We start from the raw sequence: 13,379 nt of genomic DNA on the forward strand, positions 1-13,379 counted from the left end.
CACTCTCAGGGTAGCTGTGGATTGTGATTGGCCAAGTTTAATGTCACTCCTCAGTCCTACTTGATGGATCCCCTGCAGCACTTGACTCTCTTGAAAGGCTCCCTTCCCTCCTGCTCTAGAAAAACTCCCCATTCCCCACCCAGCCTGGTTTACTCCTTCTCACTGATTGTTCCTTTTTCCTTCTTTATTGGCTCCTCCCAGCCTTTCCAAAGTCTACACAATGGAAGCTCCTGGTGGGAGACATTCTGTCTTCTCCCTCTACACTCCCCACCTCTCTGTGTGATCATATCCAGCTCTACGGCTTCAAATCTTTCTAAAGGCTGATAACTCACACATGTGTGTCTCCATCTCTAAGATCTCCCTGAGATGCAAATGTAGATGTGCATGTTTCCTTGATTTTTCTACCTGGATATCTAAGGAGTCTGAAACATATTATGTGCAAAACAGAATATTTAAATTCTACCTCACCACACACTTCCCCCATCTGAAGAAATGATACCATAATTTACCCAATTCCCCAGACCAGGAATCCAGGATTTATCTTTGTCTCCCCTTTCTCCCTCACCCTCAACATCCAGTCTATCAACAAATTCTATCAGTTCAACTCTCAACATACATCCCACTGTCTGAGATGCTACAACCGTTATTCAAGCCCTCACCTTCCTCATCCTGGAATTACTGCACTAACTTCTTACCAAGGTTTTTCTGCTTCCACTCTGCTAAGAAGTGTATACACCATATAAAATGACCTTCAAATAGATATTAGACATATAAGGGCTGAAATGACTTAAATTTTCCTTAATGAATTTTTTGAATGATATTGGTAAATATTCAGTATGCCCACCATCAAGCTATTTATGTGTTCATTGTATCTACTTGTTTCAGATGTTTGAATCATTATACATGATAATCCAAAATGAGCTATCGGGGACACCATTATAAGAAAAAATATGATTTTTTCTTCTTTTTTTCCCAATTCAAAATATTGTGCCTTCATTTCTAAAATGTTTTCAAAAACAAGGCAATTATTTTTATTTCTTAGTGTTTTCTGAGAATAGGGTCTCATAAACTGTTACACAGAGGAGCTTATGAAGGCAGGATATGACTTGGGAACCTAACATTCTCAGTATCTCTCAGTCCACATTACAAATACTACTATGAAACCATAAAGTCAGGGAAAACCAAATTTTGTCCTGTGACCCTAAGGCTGACTGGCCCATTATATATCCCTGCCTTTATATGCTCTTAAGTTGTGAAGAATAAGAGTCAGATTCAAGGTACCTTATTAATTTTAAGGTTCTATTTTTGTAAACTTAAATTCACTCATAGCTAAGTTTTTCTTGTTCTTTTTGTTTCTTTCTCTTAAGAGAAGATACATTTCCTGTAACACACTGAAGCCTTTAATGCAGGGGTCAGCAAACTGTAGCCCAAGGGCCAAGGCTGGCCCGCTGCTTGTTTTTGCACAGGATACAAACCAAGACTGGCTTTTACATTTTTAAAAGGTTCCATTTTAAGTGGTAATGTGAGTATCTACATAACGTCCTTGATTTTGCCTCTTGGTCCACAAAGCCTAAAATTTTACTCTCTGGTCCTTTAAGAAAAAGTTTTCTGAGTCATGTATTTAAAGCTCCCCTGAGCTTATTTTGGGAGTTCCAATTTCAAGAATCCAAAGAGGAGCAGAAAATCTAGTAAGCTTTATGCAAATTTCAGACCTCCCTTCTCCAAAATGATTGTTTTTGTTTATTGGTTTAGTTTTTGGTTTTCTTCTCTGATTAATTTCTAGGGAGAAATTAAAATCGGTTGCTTATCTCTCCAATGCTTTGTCTACGGATGCCAGTCTGGCTCCAGCCACAGCTGCCCATCTCCTCCACAGCATTCCAAGTGTCCACTCCTTGTGATGCCCCAAGAAGGGAAGGCATTGACAGGTGTGTGTCAAGTGAACGGACAGTTACTGGATTATGGCACCCAGAGATGGATTATGGCATGACAGTTGAAGAAGTTCAAGAAGGAATAGTCCTGGTCCCCTCTAGTAGAGGTAATTAGGAAAGTGGTTTTGCTCTCCATTTATGTATCTTTCTTGGGAACAACAGAAGATATGTACAGTGCTAAGATGAGGAAGGGAAACTTCAGAGATGCGGTCATGGGTTCTCAGCCAAATGCTATCAAAGACACAACTCACAAACCTCACTGCCTGCGAGTCAGTCGAACAGGTCTAAATCTAAGCTGCTCTGCCTAGTCCGTCTTCCCTCTGGGTTGGTGGTTAGTGCTTCTTGCCTTCTAGGGCTGGCTCATGCTATCGCCCCGTTACACTGATTTTTTCATTACCAAAGATGCTGGGTGATAATTTGCACCCCTTGTTCTCAAATGCTCTGTTGATGCCTACAGTCTATGTATTTTGTAGGTACCAAAGATACACCCTTGGGGTGATGGTCATTGGCTGTTCACTTCAGGTTTCTAAACATTAGATGATACCAAGAGCTCTGAAGGCAAACATGTATGGTGAAGTTTCAAAAGGCAGCTGACACAGCCCATTAGAAAACCTAGTTGTTATGGTGATGGACAATGGCTGAAATTCAGAGAGAATCACAAAACATTATAATGAGAAAAACGTTATTTTATACCCTGTAAGTTATTTGTTTTTTCTCAATGTACACCATTTTGAAATAAGTATGATATTTTCCTAGTCCTATGGGTCAAGAACCATAACATCAACAAGGACTTCTAATGTAGACAAATCAATCAAAAAAGAGATTCTCATATGGATAACAGTAATAGTCTCACACCTGTTTAGCCTAACTTATTAATGACCCAACGTTGAGTAAAGACCCATTGTCAGCAACTCAAAACTTTTGAAAAAAAAAGAACTTTCATTTAAGAATATAAATGATGATTCTTTATTCTTTAAAATGTCCAAACTTCCAAGAAAAAAATACTATGCTTTTAAATTTTGTTTGTATTTAAATGAAAAGCCAGTCTTCCAAAGTCGAAAAGTTTATAAAAATCTACCAAAGTCATGAAGTCAGTGGCATAAGTGGATTTCTTATGAAAAATGGTGAAGATACTATTGTTGGATCTAGTATAATATGAGACAAAACAGTGGACAAAAACTAGGAGTCGAAGGAATCTTGAGAATCTGGATGCACTGGCTTAAACAGATATCGTGGAGAGGAGTATGGACTACCCAGGCAATGGAAGTGAGGATAATCAAAGGAGTTTCATGAGTTTTTCAACTCCATTCCCCATAGGCCATCTAATTATACTTAAAGATACATTAAAAAAGCAATATGTGTAATTAAATCCAGCATGCTTTTGGATTTTAAATCATTTAATGCAGGTTGACTCAAGTTCATGTGTTCATGTGTGTGTGTGTAGCAACAGAAGGTGTAAAGAACACATCTCATGTGTGACTGCTACATCATCCCACTTCCATGATGGGGGCTGCTCTGGGGGATAGAGTGTTGCAGAGGTGGAGGAGGTTAAAAGAAGAAAACCAAAATAGCAAATCTATGTTCTAGAGAAAGGAAGCCCAGGTTCAGTCTTGAACCCAGAATTATAAAACTAAGCACAACCTTTTCACTTCCTCTTAATAACGGTAATAGTTGACAAAAATCTGAACATATAGGGAGCTTTGCAGAACACCATGGGTGATTGTAGTGCCTCAGAGGAAACAATACTGAACTCCAACTATCATCCAGAAAGTATAGATGGGTGTGATATTTTAAATAATATCATAGGAAGATCAGGATGAAGCTTTATACGAAAGTTTTAGAGCTTGATACGTTTGGCAATGGATAAAAAGAAGCCATTTTGAAATTTCTGAAATGATTATGTGACACTGAATCTCTCTTCTGAATCTCAAGAGAGAAAATTTTCTTCTTGTGTTGATGCCAGAGGTTTTAATGTGCCCGAGTATTAAACAAAGAGCATCTTGTTTTGCAAAGTTTATTACAAACAATTGCCCGGCTATTAAAATTTGCTTGATGTTTCCAAGTATGATTAGTCCCATCATGGAAACGTGGGTATATGGAAACTAGATATATCACATCTCATGCTTCAAAGTGTGCAGAGCAGCTGTCAAAGTTGAGTGGGTGGGAGATGCCTTTACTCAATCAGCTCAGATTCAAAGCCCATCAATTCAGTGTTTTGATGGTAGTAGGAATACAACCACTTGTATTCTGTACAAGGCTACGCAGCCAACTTAATATTTGTCAAACCTAGTGGAATGTAGAAACCTGCCAACATTTTACCCTAAGCAAGCAGGAAATGGCAAATATGATTTTCTGTGTAACAAGCAAATGTGGGTTGGATTGCAGTCTCAGACATGAAGGATTTTGATTCTTCAAAGCCTTGGGCTGACCTGCCAGGCGTCTGATCATCTTACGTCAGACTTTAAAATGGGTCAGAGAACAGACACTCAGCTAATCATGAAACACTAAAATAAGTTTGTTTTTCTTTCATGAAAACTGAAAACAGCAAAGTGTCAAAACTTTGTATACAGAGAGTTTTCCAGGGTTTGGGATGGGACACATGTATTCTGTATGTGGTGGATCAATTAATCTGTGAAGATGGGATGGGACCTGAGAAAAACTCTGGGGTCACTTTCATTGAACTCTCTGTCCTTTAACTCAGAGCTGGGATGAAGTATTTATCTCTGAGCTGTGAGATTTCCCAAGGAGCCCCCCCTTACCCTTAGCTTGTTCCCTTTGACCAAGGAAGTAAGGAATGTTGCTCTGGGGAGGAAAGCGACTTTCAGACAGCTTCACCCGTTCCTGGTTGGGTGACCTTGGACAAGTCATTTCTCTCAGCCTCCACTTCTTCATCTTAAAATGAGAATAATGACAGTGCTTGACACATAGGATTTTCATGAGGATTAAATAAAACCATGCTTGGAAAGAACCCAGACCAAGTACATATTCTATAAGTGGTTGCCTTATCTTCATTATTTATTATTATTGTTAGCAATATTGTCATTGCAGTTGTCTCTTCTCCCTTTTAGCTCAATTCAATTCAGCAAACATTTATTGACAGCCAGTTTTCTATCATTTAGCAGGGTAGCTAAGTTTCATTAGCATATGTGACACCTGTCCACTTAATTCCTTCCTTGAGTTCTAGTCAGTAGTCAATAGGGTCCTAAAAACCCTTAGGAAAAGGAGGATTCAAGTTTATCACCACATTCTCTTAACATTTATTTCGGCTCTGTCTTTACCAACACTCCCCTCTGGAGATTTTGAATCTAAAATGCAATTGCCAGTGCTTAAAAATTAGGAATTGCTTGAGACTGGGAACAGTTGAACATTAAAAGAGTTCTCTCTCTCAGTAATTACCCATTAAAATTCAATAACATTAAAGACATGCTGTAAAAAAGGAGGTGGGGAAGAAAGGTATTAAAAGCCCAGGTGTATTTTTGAATTGATAACAGATATGAGATATTAACTTATGTTTATTTCTGTGCATGTGTCATTGCCCTAATATATTTGAAAGGAAATGGTTCAGGACTGCTCATATCACCTTGCTCAGGCTCTGTCTGAAATATGTCTCTACTGATCCAAACTGCAACAGTCCCTAGTATGGAATTTGTTTCTCTTTCATGTTTCATGTGGGTCCCTCAGAGAGTTCATGTAACCTCCAAAGGAGATCATAGCACAAGTGTTGGGGAAAATCAGAGTTATTTATCTCACTGTTCAGTTCAATCCTTTTGTTTTGCTGATGAAAAAGCTGTGTGGAAAACATCAGACAAATACAAAATACCTGACCAGTACTGTTAAGGTCATCAAATCATGGAAAATCTGAGAAATCGCCATGACCAAGAGGAGCCTGAGGAGCCATGATAACTCAGTGTAGTGTACTGTACTGGATGCGAGCCCAGGACAGAAAAAGAACATCAGATAAAAACTAAGGAGATCTGAATAATGTGTTGACTTGTTAACAATAATGTATCAATATTGGTTCTTTCATTGTGACACATGTATCTCACTAATATAAGAAGTTAATACTAGAAGAAACTAAGCAAAATGTATATGAGAATTCTCTGTACTAGCTTTATAATTTTCCTAGAAATATTTATAAAATTCTTCTGAAATAAAAAGTTTATTTTTTTCAAAAACTACATGATTAAATTCAAGCAAGTCATTAGCTAGTGGAATTAAAGAAAAACAGATTTGTGAACACTTTCAACCTGAAGCATACACTCATGTTTTCATGCCAGGGGTCCCCATGGGTGATAATGACACACTTGTGGTCTGGGGTGCTGGAAACAGTGTGGGTCTGTTTTCACAGCTGAGACTACCCTTTGTCTCTATCTCATTGTGTTTGGTTTGTTTGTCCCACTGTGATAATCATACCTACTTCATAAGTTGTCTGTGAGGATTTAATTTAATGCTGTGAACCTCCACACAGCATTTGACACACAGTAGATACTCAGTATAAATTTACTTCTTATTCTCCTTAACCTTCATCCCAGGACAGGATTAGTCATGGTCTACTTCTCCTTTAGATCGTAAGTACATGACCAACCATTACAATTTTGGCCATGCCAAGCATGATTGCCTCATAAGAGATAAATTCTCTAATGTTCAGTTATCATAGACTTTTAATCATCTGTGAATTGTCTGCACACAAAGCCAGAAGCTCTAGAAACAAAATAAAATAAAGATGTAAATGAACCTTGTTGAATTGTTGCTTTGATTCCATGTTTTGAAGAAAACTAAGTCAGGGAGAACTTGAAGATATGTTTAGAAAAATAAACTACTCTATAGAAATGAGTTAATCCACGTGAATTTACCATTTTTTCCTACAGCAGGAAAAATGCAGTTTGAAAAATAGAGAATGGAGAGAAACAAGACTATTCTGAAAATCCATGGCTTTTTGTTAAGGGGCCTGGGTGATTCAAATGGAGGTTTACACACTCATTCAAGCAACTGACTTTTTTTTTTTTTTTTTCAGTATCCGGGACTCTCACTGTTGTGGCCTCTCCTGTTGCGGAGCACAGGCTCCGGAGGCGCAGGCTCAGCGGCCATGGCTCACGGGCCCAGCCGCTCCGCGGCAAGTGGGATCTTCCCGGACAGGGCACGAACCCGCGTCCCCTGCATCGGCAGGTGGACTCTCAACCACTGCGCCACCAGGGAAGCCCCAAGCAACTGCCTTCTAAGAACCCACTAGATGTGAATTTCCATACTTGGTACTGGAGATATACGCAGAGGATAGTCCCTGCTCTTAGATTGCTCATATTCTAGTCGAATAGATTCCACAGGGTAAGACTTGACCCTTAGCCAAGGTCAGGGGTCAAGAGAGTGTTCCAGAGCATGCAGTTCTGCTAAGTTTTAAAGGCTTCCTGGAGGAAAATGAGACTATGGAGGTGAATGCAAGGCTAAGCTCAAAGCCCATGCCCCAGTCTGCCATAAACTGCAGACTCTGCAAAGACAGAAGTGTAGGATTCAAAGGAAGGCTGGTAGATGAAGCCAAAGAGCCAGGCAGTGCTCAGATCCTCTGCTCAGACTTGCTCAGCTCAGGGCTTAAGAGGTTAGCTGTCTAGGCTTCCACTGCAGTCAGAGTTCTGTGATTGAAGGGCGGAGGGTAAGCTGAAATGGGATGAGGTTGGAAGCAGAGTTTGAAGACTCTGGATAACATTCCTGCAAGAAGGGATGAACAATTAAATAAGGCAGTGACCAAAAGAATGAAAGGCAAGCCTGTGAGTTGACATTGATGAGCTGGTGACCAAACGAATATAGAACATAAAGTTCTGGATAACACCCAAGTTTCTAGCTCAGGCCACTAAGACTATTAGTGTCTTCATCAACATGAGAAACAGAGGAGGGGGAACAAGTATGGAGGGGGTCTGAATATGTTATCTTCAAATAGGAAAATGCTAAGCTTGAAAAATTTATGGGATATCCAAGATACAGTTGAACATAAGACCAAGAAGTCATTAATTTGTTCCCATTCTTTTTAAATTTTATTATATTGAAGTATAATTGATTTAAAAATGTATTAATTTTTGCTACACAGCAAAGTGATTCAGTATTTTATGTATATAAATAAATATATTTAATAATATATAAATATATATTTAATAATGAATATATTTATATATATAAATATATACATACATTCTTTTTTATATTCTTTTCCATTATGGTTTATCACAGGATATTAACTATAGTTCCCTGTGCTATACAGTCAGACCTTGTTGTTTGTCTATTCTCTATATAATAGTTGCCTCAGCTAATCTCAAAATCCCAATTCATCCCATCCCCACCTCTCCTCCCCCTTAGCAACCACAAGTCTGTTCTCTATGTCTGTGAGTGTTTCTGTTTCATAGATAAGTTCCTTTGTGTCATATTTTAGATTCCACATATAAGTGATATATGGTATTTGTCAGAAAGCAGTAATTCTTAATAAGAAAGAGATAGTGATGGCAAGAAACCCTTTTGGTATTGGGGTAAAAATTATTGTGAATGGTGCTGATAGTAAAAAGCTTATTTATTATGGAAATTTTTCTTTAATAAAAAATAAATAAAATGGGGCTTCCCTAGTGGCGCCAATGCAGAGGACGCAGGTTCATCATGCCCCAGTCTGGGAAGATCCCACATGTCGCGGAGCAGCTGGGTCTGTGAGCCATGGCCACTGAGTCTGCATGTCCGGAGCCTGTTCTCCACAACGGGAGAGGCCACAACAGTGAGAGGCCTGTGTACCACAAAAAAAAAAATAATAAATAAAATAAATAAATAAAATGAATTTTGATAAAATATTAGCTTTAAGAATTAACACAAAGTACATCAAGAAAGTATTGTTTAAGAAAAGGTTAAGTAAAAATACAATATGGGATCACTAGGGTAGAGGTGTATTTGAAGTCATACGTAGGAATTAGTTTGCTCACAGAAAGTACATTATGCTAGTGGGAAAGTAATTACTCTGTGCTTGGCCTGATGCTTTGCCACACCTTTGAAAATTTATAGGTCTTTTTTGTTTGTTTGTTTTTTGAGAATTTGCTTCAAACCAAGGAGTAAAGCTGTGATGCAGAAACCAGACTGAGAAAGTGCTGAGATGTCAAGATTCTTCTTCATCTTCAATAATGCCTTCCCTACAAGCTCCATGTACTAAGTATTGATGACAGCAAGAAACATGGTGTGCAGATGTTTCTTCTGAAACTCTACCATGCAACACAGTTGAGGAATTGGGTTTCTTAAAATACATCAACGTTGGATATAGAGCCAAGATCATAGAGTAGAAGGATGTGCAAGTGGAGATAGGCAAACTTCCAGAAAAATAATTCAGAATAATGATAGTGAAGATGATCCAGGACCTCAGAAAAACAGTGGAGGCAAAGATCGAGAAGTTGCAAGAAATGTTTAACAAAGACCTAGAAGAATTAAAGAACAAACAGATATGGACAATACAATAACTGAAATGAAAACTACACTAGAAGGAATCAATAGCAGAATAACTGAGGCAGAAGAACAGATAAGTGACCTGGAAGACAGAATGGTGGAATTCAGTGCTGCGGAACAGAATAAAGAAGAAAGAATGAAAAGAAATGAAGACAGCCTAAGAGACCTCTGGGACAACATTAAATGCAACAACATTTGCATTGTAGGGGTCCCAGAAGGAGAAGAGAGAGACAAAGGACCAGAGAAAATATTTGAAGAGATTATAGTCGAAAACTTCCCTATCATGGGAAAGTAAATAACCACCCAATCCAGGAAGTGCAGAGAGTCCCATATAGGATAAACCCAAGGAGAAACATGCTGAGACACATAGTAATCAACTTGGCAAAAATTAAAGACAAAGAAAAATTATTGAAAGTGCAAGGGAAAAATGACAAATAACATACAAGGGAACTCCCATAAGGTTAACAGCTGATTTCTCAGCAGAAAGTCTACAAGCCAGAAGGGAGTGGCATGATGTACTTAAACTGATGAAAGGTAAGAACCTACAACCAAGATTACTCTACCCAGCAAGGATCTCATTCAGATTTGATGGAGAAATCAAAAGCTTTACAAACAAGCAAAAGCTAAGAGAATTCAGCACCACCGAACCAGCTCTACAACAAATGCTAGAGGAACTTCTCTAAGTGGGAAACACAAGAGAAGAAAAGGGCCTACAAACACAAACCCAAAACAATTAAGAAAATGGTCATAGGAACATGCATAAGGATAATTACCTTAAACATGAATGGATTAAATGCTTCAGCCAAAAGACACAGGTTTGCTGAATGGATACCAAAACAAGAGCCATATATATGCTGTCTACAAGAGTCCCACTTCAGACCTAGGGACACATAACACACTGAACGTGAGGGGATGGAAAAAGATATTCCATGCAAATGGAAATCAAAAGAAAGCTGGAGTAGCAATACTCATATCAGATAAAATAGACTTTAAAATAAAGAAGGTTATAAGAGACAAGGAAGGACACTACATAATGGTCAAGGGATCAATCCAAGAAGAAGATATAACAATTATAAATTTATATGCACCCAACATAGGAGCACCTCAATACATAAGGCAACTGCTAACAGCTATAAAAAAGGAAATTGACAGTAACACAATAATAGTGGGGGACTTTAACACCTCACTTACACGAATGGAGAGATCATCCAAAATGAAAATAAATAATGAAACACAGGCTTTAAATGACACAGTAGACCAGATAGATTTAATTGATATTTATAGGACATTCCATCCCAAAACAGCACATTACACTTTATTCTCAAGTGCCCATGGAACATTCTCCAGGATAGATCACATCTTGGATCACAAATCAAGCCTCAATAAATTTAAGAAAATTGAAATCATATCAAGCATCATTTTGACCACAACACTATGAGATTAGAAATGAATTACAGGGAAAAAAAAGTAAAAATCACAAACACATGTAGGCTAAACATTACATTAGTAAATAACCAAGAGATCACTGAAGAAATCAAAGAGGAAATCAAAAACTACCTAGAGACAAATGACAATGAAAATATGATGACCCAAAACCTATGGGATGCAGTAAAAGCAGTTCTAAGAGGGAAGTTTATAGCTACACAAGCCTACCTCAAGAAACAAGAAAAATCTCAAATAAACAATCTAACCTTACACCTAAAGGAACTAGAGAAAGAAGAACAAACAAAACCCAAAGTTAGCAGTAGGAAAGAAATCATAAAGATCAGAGCAGAAATAAATGAAATAGAAACAAAGAAAACAATAGCAAAGATGAATAAAACTAAAAGCTGGTTCTTTGAGAAACTAAACAAAATTGATAAACCATTAGCCAGACTCACCAAGAAAAATAGGGAGAGGACTCAAATCAATAAAATTAGAAATGAAAATGGAGAAGTTACAACAGACACCGCAGAAATACAAAGCATCCTAAGAGACCACTACAAGCAACTCTTTGCCAATAAAATGGACAACCTGGAAGAAATGGACAAATTCTTAGAAAGGTATAACCTTCCAAGACTGAACCAGGAAGAAATAGGAAATATGAACAGACCAATCACAAGTAATGAAATTGAAATTGTGATTAAAAATCTTCCAACAAACAAAAGTCCAGGACCAGATGGCTTCACAGGTGAATGCTATCAAATGTTGAGAAGAGCTAATACTTATCCTTCTCAAACTCTTCCAAAAAATTGCAGAGGAAGGAACACTCCCAAACTCATTCAATGAGGCCACCATCACCATGATACCAAAACCAGACAAAGATACTACAAAAAAAGAAAATTACAGACCAATATCACTGATGAATATAGATGCAAAAATCCTCAACAAAATACTAGCAAACAGAATCGAACAACACATTAAAAGGATCATACACCATGATCAAGTGAGATTTATCCCAGGGATGCAAGGATTCTTCAATATATGCAAATCAATCAACGTGATACACCATATTAACAAATTGAAGAATAAAACCATATGATCATCTGAATAGATGCAGAAAAAGCTTTTGACAAAATTCAACACCCATTTATGATAAAACCTCTCCAGAAAATGGGCATAGAGGGAACCTATCTCAACATAAGAAAGCCCATATACGACAAACCCACAGCAAACATCATTCTCAATGGTGAAAAACTGAAAGCATTTCCTCTAAGATCAGGAACAACACAAGGATGTCCACTCTCACCACTATTATTCAACATAGTTTTGGAATTCCTAGCCACAGCAATCAGTGAAGAAAAAGAAATAATAGGAATCCAAATTGGAAAAGAAGAAGTAAAACTGTCACTGTTTGAAGATGACATGATACTATATAGAGAGAATCCTAAAGATGCCACCAGAAAACTACTAGAGCTAATCAATGAATTTGGTAAAAAGGGAAGAAAGCAGCAGGGGTGGTGGTGGTGGTGGTGGTGTGATGAATTGGGTGATTGGGACTGACATGTATACACTGATGTGTATAAAATTGATGACTAATAGGAACCTGCTGTATAAAAAAATATAAAAATAAAAACATCAGCGTTGATTACAAGCCAGAGCAACACATCATACCATTCATTTTCAAGAAACACAAAACTAAGACTATATAAATAAATGTGATGTGTTAAGCCAATGGTTAGATAACTTTATAAATGTATTCCGAAAAGATACTTATTTCTCTATCACTAATACTATGTATGACAGTGCATTTGTATCCATTAAGATTAGTTCTGACTGTGAGTGACAGAAAACCGAAAATAGCAGTGGCTTATGCAAGACTGAGTTTTATTTACTTCTTGTGTAAAAGACGTCTGGTGCCAGTGCTGTGGTTGTCAGGGTTCCCAACTGTATCCATGGAATTGCTCCTCCATCCTCAACAGAAGCCTCCTACATCATGGCCTCTGGCATCCCAGCCTTCGCACAGACAACCCAGTCAGCAGGAAGGAGGCAAGGGTACCCGCCTTAACTTGGACAAGAGACTCCCCTTACGCATCAGAACCCAGCCACAGGGCCATGCCTAGCTGACAGGGAGAGGGAGAAATTCAATCTTTCTTCTAAATAGCCATTCACCCAGATAAAAATTAAGCGTCTTGTTACAGGGAGGAATGGAGGAGATGAGTACTAGGGCCTATAATAAGTCTCCACCACACCATCCCCCTTAAGGTTAGGATGGTCATAGCTGAGAAAGTGTTGATTTTTAAATATATATAGATTCTCCATCCAAATATTACCTATTCAATCCTTATGATGTATCAGGTACTTTTATAGGCAATAAGGAAATAGCAGTGAACAAAGCAGAAAAATATCCCTGTCCTCATAGAGCTTAAATTCTAATGAGAGATTGCTATGCCTTTACCCTGTATCAGAAAACTGTGTTTTTACAAAGGCTGCACCAGCTATGTTCTTCTGTAATTGAACTAAGGAGTAGATGCACAGTGCCTTGGCTTAACAATCCCAGGACCAATCAGGATA

This window comes from Delphinus delphis, chromosome 3 (genome assembly GCF_949987515.2).
Source record: "Delphinus delphis chromosome 3, mDelDel1.2, whole genome shotgun sequence".
NCBI classification, from domain to species: domain Eukaryota; kingdom Metazoa; phylum Chordata; class Mammalia; order Artiodactyla; family Delphinidae; genus Delphinus; species Delphinus delphis.